Source organism: Erinaceus europaeus, chromosome 2 (genome assembly GCF_950295315.1).
Source record: "Erinaceus europaeus chromosome 2, mEriEur2.1, whole genome shotgun sequence".
Taxonomy (NCBI): Eukaryota; Metazoa; Chordata; class Mammalia; order Eulipotyphla; family Erinaceidae; genus Erinaceus; species Erinaceus europaeus.
The window spans coordinates 159,915,519-159,926,070 of NC_080163.1; the positions used below are offsets into that span (position 1 = coordinate 159,915,519).

Consider the following 10,552-nt stretch of genomic DNA (forward strand, 5'->3'; position numbering starts at 1 on the left):
GCAGAGGTGGAGAGAGAGAGAGAGAGAGAGAGAGACCATACTACCAAAGCTTGCTTCAATGATGTAGAGCTTCAGGCTTGAACCTGGGTTACACACATGGCAACGCTATACACTATCCAAGTGAGCTATTTCATTGACTCTACCCTCCCCTCAACTCTTACAATCTTGTAAACTATTATTAAAAAAACTAATACAAATTTTACTAAGTTAAAAAAAAATAAAACAAGCTCTATCTTATGTTGCAGGATAAAGACAAAGACATAAATCAGAGAAATCTCCCTCATCTTTCCCTTGGAACCAAACTGAAGGACTCAGGACCCAGGACCCTTCCTGTGGGCCTCAAGACAAGATCTCAATTTAGATTCTTCCTCCAACAGAGGGTCCCAGAAGGGCTTCACTCTTGGATTTGGATTCACTGTGGGGACACTCCCTGTTGCTCTTAACACAAACCACAACCCGGAGCCCGGAAGCACAAGATTCAGCACTGAGCATGCTCTGGCTCTACTCATCTTTATTTATTTATTTATTTATTATTCATTCATTCATTCATTCATTCATTCATTCATTCATTCATTCCCTTTTGGTGCCCTTGTTGTTTTATTATTGTAGTTATTGATGTCGTCATTGTTGGATAGGACAGAGAGAAACGGAGAGAGGAGGGGAAGACAGAGAGGAGGAGAGAAAGACAGACACCTGCAGACCTGTTTCACCACCTGTGAAGTGACTCCCCTGCAGGTGGGGAGCTGGGACTCAAACCGGGATCCTTACTCCAGTCCTTGTGCTTTGCGCCACCTGCGCTTAACCCGCTGCACTACCACCTGACTCCCTCTACTCATCTTTAGTCATGCCTCTTCCATCTCCCCAGCATACATCACTTTCAATGGCTGGCCTGGCCTGTTTCCCAGGTGTGAGGTGAAGCTCCCATCTGGCAGAGCTGCCCTCCCCCCCCAACCCCAGCCACAGCAGGCTTCCTCTGAGGTGGCCTTGGCAGGTTGGCAGGGACATGTGACTGGTCCCCAGACTGGGAAATGTCAGAGTTGCTAGTAAAGGTCCTGCCTGTCTAACCCCACCCCAGCCGGATAGCTCTGAAGACAGATGACATTAGAGGAAGGCCTGACAGACCATCTCTGCATGTATTGGTGTTCCGGCAGGAAGAGCTCTTGGATCAAAAAGAGACTGTTATAAACAAAGTTCAACAAGACCTCTGACTGTAGAGCTTCCTACGGTCATGGGCATTGCATATATTCAAGCAGAAACCTGTACTGCCTGCCCCCAAAACTGAGCAGGCAGGCCATGGAGTTTTTATTTTTCAAAAGCCTCATGTGGCCTCCATGTTCTGAGGAAGCCACTTGGGGAATGCTCCTCATCTGAGTTAAAAGACAAGATGATACCGCCATCTTCGCACTTGAAGTCAAAATGATGCTCTGGCAGTGCACAAAATGACAAGCTAGAAGCACAAAATGACAAGCTAGAAAAGAGAGAAAGAAAGGAAAGAAAAAAAAAAGCCCAAACTCAGCAGCTGTCACCCACTTCTGTTTTTGAAAAAGAGAGAGGGGGGAGAGAGAGAGAGCGAAGAGAAAGAAAAAAGACCCTCTCCTGGAAAATTAGAAGGAGGGAAAAAGAAAAAAAGAATCCTACACTTCAGATGCTTAAAAGCAAATCCACCGCTCTACTTGATGAACAAAAGAAAAACAATGCCTGGGGTAGCTGATCTTATCAACTGGGCACAGCTGGAGGTAGAGCTCAGGCTCTTTTTGAGATGCACAGCTGATGCTCTGTGGATTAGGGCTGGTCTGCTCAGTTCTCTTCTTTCAAACCCTTCTGGGGCATGACACTCTCTTCCTGAAAGGCTGTTGAAATGTGGGCATCCCAATTCTCGTGTCCTGTGGACTTGAAAGACAGGCCACTTGACTCAAGTCAGGATGGCTTCTCCTTTCCTCTCCACCGCCAATTATTATAATCACTGAACATTTCCCAGGCTTGTAAGCTGGCTGTTTGTGTTAACAGAGCTGGAGTTGACAGGGGAGCTGGGAGATGGTGACAGGAAAGGGACGCACCCGGTGGCATCATTAGATGGCTGGGACACCCTGGCAGCCAATTAGAGGTGCTCTTTCATGCCTGAGAAAGATGGATACTGCCTGCCCCCAGAGGCTGGCAGGTGGCACTTCCTTGCAGGAGGACCAGCAAACCTTCTCTGGTCTGTCTGAGGCTTCTGGAGAAAGGAGCTGGGTGCTGACCTCAGCCACCACTCTGACCAGTGGATGGTGAGGACCACGGGCTCTGTGAGGACAGAGACTCGGGGGTTCATGAATCTTTTCACTGGCATGCCTGGAGGAGTTTCAAGCCTCCGAATGTCACCGCCAACAAAGCAGCCATCTGGGACCCCAATAACGACGTGTGGTGGTATATCTAATGCACCCTCAGCTGTCACTGCCTGACAGTTTTCATGCTCTCTGAGGAGAACTGTCTGCTGGGAGGCGAGCTCCCTGACATATTAAAGCGATGTCACTGCATATTAAAGCAGAGTTCTGGCAAGTTCTGGCAAGTTCGAGGGGTCGTTCTCGTCCCACTAAGCCATCTCTGGGTCCATGTAAGTCTTTGAAAGCATCACAGTACCACAGCTGCTGACACTGGATGGTGCAGACAGAAGCTCAACTTCTTGCAAAAACAAACAAACAAACAAACAAATCAATCTTTTTATCTACTGAGTCAGGCAGCTCAGTGACTGTCAATGTTCTATTGTCCCCAGATTCTGAATTCTAGGCCAAAGGCAAGGTGAATGGCTGATCTCCATAGTGGATCATGTCCTGGCTCTATCACCTTCCTTGTCATTGGACCTGGGACAGCCACTGCCTGCCGAGAGCCTCACTCTACTTATCTGTAACTTGGGAGCCATAATATGCCACTGCCAATATTAAGGCAGCTGAGAAGCCTGTGCAGGTGCCAAACTCAGATCCTTTATACACACACACACACACACACACACACACACACACACACACACACACACACACACACACACACACCACTCTTCTTTCATAACCACAAACCTGCCCTTTCCATCTTTCTAGTAGCAAATGCTCACAAAAATGATTTTGTAAATTGTAAAATGAGAGGTATTTTCTTGCTTTTTTTTTTTTCTTTTAAAGAAAACACCCCAACCCTCAAGGAAGACCTTAGGAAACGGGATACTATTGCTGTTAAGAAATTAAGAATAGGGAGTCAGGCTGTAGCGAAGCGGGTTAAATGCAGGTGGCACAAAGCGCAAGGACTGGAGTAAGAATCCTGGTTCGAGTCCTGGCTCCCCACCTGCAGGGGAGTCGCTTCACAGGTGGTGAAGCAGGTCTGCAGGTGTCTGTCTTTCTCTCCCCCTCTCTGCCTTCCCCTCCTCTCTCCATTTCTCTCTGTCTTATCCAACAATGATGACAACAATAATAATAACTACAGTAATAAAACAAGGGCAACAAAAGGGAATAAATAAATATTAAAAAAATTTAAAAAAAAAGAAATTAAGAATAATGGGGATAGGAGGTGGCTCACCTGGTAAAGTGAGGATCCAGGTTCAAACCCCTGTTCCCCACCTGTGGGAAGTGTGGGGGGGTAGAAGTTTCACAAGCATTGGAGCAGTGCTATAGGTATCTCTCCTCTTATCTCTCTTTCTCTCCACCCCCACCCTCCATCAAAAAGAAAGCAAAAGGAAAAAAAATGGCTGCTGGGAATGGTGGAGTCGGGCAGGCACTGAGCCCCAGCAATAATGCTGGTGGCAAAATAATAATAATAATAATGGGCACTCGCATCATTTTCCAAGCTCTCATGGTATATGTGGCTCTCTCTGTGGGATTCCAGAGACAAGGGTTCCAATAGCCCTGCGTTTAAATGAGAAGGAAGCTCTTGATCTCAAGGCCAAGACTCCCACCAGCTCTCTCTGGATGCCTGGCCTGAATCTGCACAGGGGACTCAGGGCTCCAGTACACACAGGGACAGAGGTGGCTAAGAGTCCTGGCTCTTAAAAGGAATAAGGACCATGCTTAAAGAAATGCAGGAAGGAACCTGGCCCCCACAGCACTGGAGGAAGCTTTGGTGCTATGTCTTCTTCCCCTTTTTCTCTCTGAAAATGTTAGCCCAGAACAGTGAGGTTCCAGAAATCAACCCCTGCCACCACCCTCCTCCACCCAAAAAAGAAAAAAAGAAAAAAAAAAAAGAACTGTAGGAAGAACATCCTGGGCAGCAGTTCCAGACGGTAAGTGGCCAAGGACACCCCATCTCTCCAACAGGCTAGAAAGACATCCCCACAATTCCTCCCTATTGGGCAGGGACTTGGCCTCATATTCCAGCAGAACCCCAGCTGGGAGCCCTGCATGTCAGGTCTGGGACAGGCACCTAGGAGGAACTAAGCACACTGCTGAGGACCATCACCAGATATGGACCCCATAGGGAGCCTGGGCCCCAGGGGTGCAGGGCTTAGAAGTGGAGTTGCCAAGATTACAGGGATTTAAAAATCCCTGCTATGCTGTTATTTATTTTTATTTATTATTATTATTACCACTCCCCCTCACCAAAGATCTGTGTTCCCATCCCCACCCTATAGGTAGCCACTCTAGTTCTCCCACAGCCTTAGATAGAGGTTGACATCCCCCCCCCCCGCCACATTCATATACTCAGTTCTCTATATTCTGCATATGAGTGAAACCATATGTGCCTTAATCAGCTGGCTCATTTGGGTGAACAAACTTAAGCTTAAGACCATGCCTCGGTCTACCCATCTGTCCTCACTCAGGGATGGAACTCTAGATAGCCCCCCACCCCGGGGTATTATAAGGACTAAATAAATCACTGCCTACAAAGTGCTGAGCAAGTTTCCTGGCCCCACCGCTGGGGCTCAGAGGCTTCCATGCTCTCACAGAGACAAGGAAGAAGCTCCTCTCCTGCCCCGGAACTGATTTAAGTGATTGACATTTCACCCTCACGGCAACCTTTTGAGGCAGCATCATCACCACCACCACTTTACCAATGAGCAAACAGAGGCACAGAGAGCTAAAGTGACTTGCCCAGGGTCACACAGCTCTAGAGTCTGAGCACAGGCTGAAGCAGGCCACCCAGCCCCATGAGAAGCGTTGGGGCAGGGCTGGCTGTGTACTGACCTCCCTTCACAACCCCCCTCCCCTCATCCCTACTCAGCTACCCCTCTGTGTCCCTCTCATGTCAGTCCCCTCTTTAGTCTCTGGGACAGTCTGTTCTGGACCCCTACACCTCCTGCCCACCCAGTCTGGTGTCAGGCTGGCCCCACGCAGTGACCAGGCTTTCTGATTTCTTGGGTCACAGGGCTCAGACCTGCACCCTCCTGATCCCCAGCCCTCCTCTACCCCACTAGGGGCCCCAGAAAGACAGGCAGGCTCCCCATGTGTGAGCAGCCAGCACCAGCCCTAGCCCAGAAGCAGGCACACTGCCTTATAAGGCCTCTGGGAAGGGAAAACCACATCAAAGCCGAGCCCTGGGGAACGGGCTGGAGCAGGGTTGGGGTTTTTCCTCTTTGTCTTTGAGACTTCATACTCCTGAGCTTAATATCTCCCCCCACCGCCTGCCTCAGCAGTGTTTTGTCAATCTTTCTGTTCTCTAAGAGCTAACAGATGTTGGTGCCATGGGGATTCAAAGGAAACTCCCGGCGCCCACAGAACCTGGGGTGCAAATCGGAGATTGCAAGATTGCAACGATGGACTGGGCTAGGACACAAGAGGATGGTGATGGTGGAGTGACAGAAGGGTGGAAGCAGGACCCAGACCCAGTCACCCTGTAACCCCAGATGCAAGCAGCCTGCCCTGGAGCTGCCCCAGGAAATTCCTGGTGAGCTCTCCCTCTTCCCAGCACACTGTGGAGAGAGCAGCAGCCCAGCGGGGAGTCCACAGCACCATAGTTCCCTCATCAATGGGCCTCCCTGGCTGAGGCGGTCAGGGCAGGGACCCTTGTCTCTAGCCCAGCCTGATCTAGAAGGCAAGGCAGCTGAGCGACAGCAGCTACCTTGTCAAGCCCTTTCAGTCTCCCTTTTGCACTCTTGCAAAATATGGGGGGGTTCAGGGGTGGGGTTAGAGCTCAAAGAGATGCTCATGAGAAATTGTGATGCCCAAGCTGGCGTCTACCACAGAGGTGAAGGCATTGCCTCTGAGCTTCTCTCTGTGGCACTGACTGACTTCCAGCATCTTCTCAGAACATGCTCCTGTTTTCTCCCTGCAAAATCCCAACAGCCTGCAACTCCGCACCTCAGTGTCCACCCTGGGACACCACTCGTGTGTGCATCAGGGAGACACAGGCAAGTCCAGTGGCATTCCTATTAACTAGCAGTCAGAAACGGGCTGCATGCCCATGGAAGCATGGCTATATCTATGGTTGGGGGGTGGGGAGGGGGAGACATGCAGGGTTCCAAAGAGCTGGGCAGCCCAGCAGCATGATGCACAGAAAGGAGCAAGGTGCACTCAGAGTGTGGGGTGTGTGTGTGTGTTATAGTGTGCGTGTGCAACACACACACACAAACACACACAAACACACACACACACACCCCACTTCCAGGAGGGGAGGAGGTGAAGAGAGATAGAGGAGGAATGGGAGGTCAGAGACATCAGTTTTAATCAGGCTTACTCCAATTTTTAACTTAACAGATAATGTATAGTTATACATTTATATATTGCTTGAGCCATTAATTTTTTTTTTCTTTTTTACTAGAATACTGTTCAGCTCTGGCTTATGCTGGGGCTGGGGCTGGGGCTGGGGCTGAATTTGAGACCTTTGGCGCCTCAGGCATGGAAGTCTCTTGTATAAACCACTGTGCTCCCACCCCCACCCCCACCCTAATTAAAGCCCAATTTAACAAAACCCCCATGCAATAACACTTTACAAAAGAGGGACCTGAGACTCGGCCAGATGATTAAATGACTGTTCAAAGTTTGCTGGAGAAGAAAAGGTGACAGAGAGGGGTTAGAACTTTCTGGAACATTTTGAACCTTCCAGGCTCTGAGCTCCTCTTGTCTAGAATAGGGACACAGACCTAGATGATGCTTTGTGGTCCCTTAGAATGGGCACAGATCTTCTGGGGCTCCAGCCCCTGTCACTGCAGTAATAGAACAGAGTCCATCTCTACATACTGGGGATCAAGAGGGGTGGAGGGGCAGCAGGGTCCTTGTCCCCGTCTCTAACACAGAAACCTTTGTTACTTCTGCCCCCACCTCTCCAGGCTTTCACTGGAGCCTACTATACCCACAGCACAGCAGGCCCAAAATGTGAAGAATCACCCACTGCCTACCAACCAGTGCAACATGCAGGCCAGTGCGTTGCAAAGGGCAGGCAAGGGCAGGGAAAGGGGGTGCTCACTATCTGTTCCTGAGGGTTCCTGGAGGCCATGGCTCCAGGTGCAGGCTGGGATGGACGGGGGATTCCTTCCTCCCTGGGGACAGGAGGGAAAGAGACTCACTCCTTCAAGATGTCAGCAGAATGTTGGGCTGGCTCATAAAGAGAAGGGATTCCTCTTCTCATAGGAGGAAATCTGGGAGGGAACCTCAGCTAGGGCCCTGGGGATACAGAAGCCTCCCACAGCAGGCTCCTTGGGTCTATTTTGACCTGGCACAGCGCCTGCCACAAGTAGCCACTAAGTAAATACTTCATTACATGAGTTCTGAGCTCAGGCCCACTCTCAGCTGCCTCTGGGGGGGGGGGGGAGGGATGACATGGTCACATAAGTCACTAATAGACCCCACTGCTCACAGCCACTGGATGGGGCTTTCCTCAAGCACTGCTGAAATCTCAGACTCCCACAGCCCCCAGAACCAAGCTTCCACCTCCCAAAACCCAAGCTCCAGATTTCTAGACACAGAAGCACAGATTCAAAGGGATGTGTGCAACCCTAAATTCAAAGCTACATTATTTACAATATCCAAAGTAAGGAAACAATCTGAATGCACAATGATATGATGACTGGATATAAAAATTATAGGATATAGACTCAGTGGAAGACTACTCTGGTGAAAAAGGAATGTGATTGTACCATCTGGAACAAAACAGGTAAGTATTAGAGGTGATTATGCTAAGTAAAAAAAGAGGTAAAAGACAACTATCAGTGGTTTCACTCATATGTGGGTATACATGACTAAAGCAAAAAAAAAGAGATAGATTGTCTCATAAAATGTTGTGAGGGGGCCAGGTGATGGCACACCTGGTTGAACAGACATGTTACAACGCGCAAGGCCCTGAGTTCAAGCCCTCCTCCCCATCCCATTCTCCACCTGCAGGGGGGAAGCTTTTTCAAGTGGTGAAGCTGTGCTGCAAGTGTCTCTCTACCTCCCCTCTATCACACTCTTCCCTCTTGATTTCTGGCTGTCTATCCAATAACTAAATTTTTAAAAATGTTGTGAGAACTAAGATGATAGGGGATAAGGTGGTTATGCACAAAGTGTAGATATGAAACAAAGGTGGTTATGCACAAAGTATAGATATGAAACTATGCACAAAGTGTAGATATGAAAATACTCCTACAATCTGACAATTCTATAAAACTGTTTAAGACACACACACACACACACACACACACACACACACACGCCCAGGCAAGCGTGGCAAACCAGAGGTCAGCTTTGGTGAACAGGGAGTTTGGGGTCCCTCCACAAAGGTACCCAAGCTGCTCCACTCTGGAGGAGAGGAGGCCAACTCCTAGGATATCAGCCTGGAGCTGGAGTTGACCTGTGAGGACTGGGCCCTCAGGACTCCAGAGATGCACTCCCAGCCTCTCCATATGGACCCCTAGCCTCTGCCCTCACAACTCTGCCCCCTGCCCCCATGACCTGGGCACTCTAGCATCTGGGTACATGGGATTGCACTGGGAAGGTGAGTGGTGGGCAGAGTGGATGGCAGAACTTAACAAGGAATTAGCAAAGTCCTAGTGCCTGAAATTACAGTATTCCCAGCTGCCGACCTCAGGACTTAGACTGTACAGGGTACAATGAAGCTCCCCAAAGATGGGTTCCCCAGTCCTGGAAGCACAGGCAGCCATGGGACAGCAAAGACTATGCCTGGTAGACTCCCCAGAAAACTCCGGGCACCTATATATTATCATCCCAAGTCCCCAAAATGGGGTCCCACTGGGGTTACCAAGAACCCTGAACACTTCAACTTTAAACATTTTTCTATGAATGGGCATTCACTCTTTTCTCTCTCTTTCTCTCCGCCCCCCCACCCCCGCCACCCACTCCTTTTTCTTTTCTTGTTAATTGCCAACAGGGTGATCTCTGGGGCTCAGTGCCTACATGGTGAATCCACCACTCCAAGAGGTCACTTTTACTCCTATTTTCCCTTTCTTTTATTTCATAGGACAGAAAGAAATTGAGAGGGGAGGGGAAGAGAAAGAGAGACACATCTCATGAAGCTTCCCCTCTGTAGGTGGAGATCAAGGGCTAGAACCTGGGTCCTTGCACATGGAAACACATGTGTACAAGCCAGGTGCACCACCACCCAGAGATATACATATATAGTTTTTAACTAATTAATTTTTCTTCTAACACAGATACAGGGAGGCAGAGAGACCATAGCACCAAAGCTTCCTTCAGTGCAGTGGGGTCCACGCTCAAACCTGGGTTGCACACATAACAAAGAAGTGCACCTATCCAAGTGAGCTATTCTGCCAGCAAGCTTCACCCTTATATATATATATTTAAGTCTAGCATTGTCATAAGTAAAAAGACCAGTCAAACTGTAAGTGTGATGTCCTTGGTTATAGCAGGGGTTTACAAGCACAGAATTCCAACAAATACAGAAGTATTAAGACACAAAGAGTCCACCCCTGGCCTCAGCCCCATCTCCCAGGAGGGTATAGATCATGCTCTGGGAACAACAAGGTCTTGAGACCCCAAAGTTGAGGTCTTCTGCCTCTGTGGTGGGCTGGGCCCAATAGGTGAGGATGGGTGGGAGGAGGAGGGGAAGAAGGAAGGAGGGGATACAGGCACCTGGAGGAGAGATCAAAGCAGCTGTCGGAATCCCACTGGATGCTTTTCCCACTGACCACAGACCTCGTAGCATTATATTAAGAATGAGATTTCCAGGCCGGGAGCAAATGGCAAAGTTGGGCATTGCCCAGAATTCTCCTTCCTCTCCAGCCTTTGGGATGTCAGAGCTCTTAGGAAGAAGAGAGGGACCAACTCGAGGCAGACCATCCTGGTTGGGTGGAGTCTGGGAGTTTCGAAAGTTTGCTTACTGTCAGCGTGACTGGAATTTTCCTACGAGATGTCCGCGTTCAAAGGAGTTTCTGCAGTAGAAACCAGGGAGTGGGAGTAACTGAGGTCACCAACACAAAGGACTCAGTGATAATAATAACCATCATTTCTTTTGAAAGGGCTTGATGGATGCCAAGTGCTTTGCTCAGAGCATCAGGCATAGTGTCATCTGCTCCTAACAATCTGGGGAGCTGAGGACCAGTGTCACCACAGTGTAGCTAGAGATAAACTGAGGCTTAGGAGAATGTCTCAGTCTTGTGAGTGGGTGGTGGCTAATTGGGCAGAGCACATGTCACCATGTGTGG

At 49.2% G+C, this 10,552-nt stretch overlaps 1 protein-coding gene across 1 annotated transcript in view; it reads right to left on the bottom strand.

Annotated features, from left to right (window-relative positions):
• NKD1 (NKD inhibitor of WNT signaling pathway 1) overlaps positions 1-10,552 on the bottom strand; it is a 104,938-nt gene that overhangs the window by 35,185 nt on the left and 59,201 nt on the right. The gene's annotated exons all lie outside the window — the stretch shown is intronic.